The sequence below is a fragment of the Octopus bimaculoides genome, chromosome 6 (genome assembly GCF_001194135.2).
Source record: "Octopus bimaculoides isolate UCB-OBI-ISO-001 chromosome 6, ASM119413v2, whole genome shotgun sequence".
Lineage (NCBI taxonomy): Eukaryota > Metazoa > Mollusca > Cephalopoda > Octopoda > Octopodidae > Octopus > Octopus bimaculoides.
In genome coordinates, this window is record NC_068986.1 from 68,484 (window position 1) to 69,316 (window position 833).

Sequence of the window (833 nt, forward strand, 5' to 3'; positions counted from 1 at the left end):
ATATATATATATATATATATATATATATATATATATATATACACAACATACTTAAAAAGTACATAATTATATCTATATATGTAAGCATGTCTGGCTGGGTGTACATGCGAGTGTTTCTTCCTTCCTATCTGTTGTATTTCTGATCGAATAAATATCGAAATCAGTAAAATGAATGAACTTGAGGCAAAAAAGTAATGACAAAATCTCATTAGTAGAATCATTTGTCGCTTTTTTTTTATTTATCATTAAACCATTAGTGTAAAAGATTTTTTCTCTATTGTATCTTTAAATTACTATTTGCGTATTAATAACACACGAAAAAACTTCCAAGTTTTATTGAGAATACCAATGAGATCTTACAATAAGCAGAGTATAATGGGCATTGTTAACAGACCAATAGTCTTTCAGTCCTGCAGGAGAGTGCAGATAAGCTTGTGTAAGATATAATATTTTAGAGAACAAAATATTATTTTTTTCTAATTAGTTTCATTCAAGTTTTTGGTTTCCTTCCATAATTCACACTTCTGACTTACTCTCAGCTCTGTTCTTGATTTGATAATTAAAGAAAAGTTATATGTAACAAGCTGTATTTAGGCATTTACGTATATATGTATAGTCTCTTTTACTCTTTTATTTGTTTCAGTCATTTGACTGTGGCCATGCTGGAGCGCCGCCTTTAGTCGAGAAAATCGACCCCAGGACTTATTCTTTGTAAACCTAGTACTAATTCTACCGGTCCCTTTTGCCGAACCGCGAAGTTACGGGGACGTAAACACACCAGCATCGGTTGTCAAGCGATGGTGGGGGGACAAACATAGACACACACACACACA

The 833-nt window shown here is 32.4% G+C and overlaps 1 protein-coding gene across 2 annotated transcripts in view; it reads right to left on the reverse strand.

The window, feature by feature from the left end:
* LOC106877595 (protein ANKUB1) overlaps positions 1–833 on the reverse strand; it is a 51,312-nt gene that overhangs the window by 11,195 nt on the left and 39,284 nt on the right. The gene's annotated exons all lie outside the window — the stretch shown is intronic.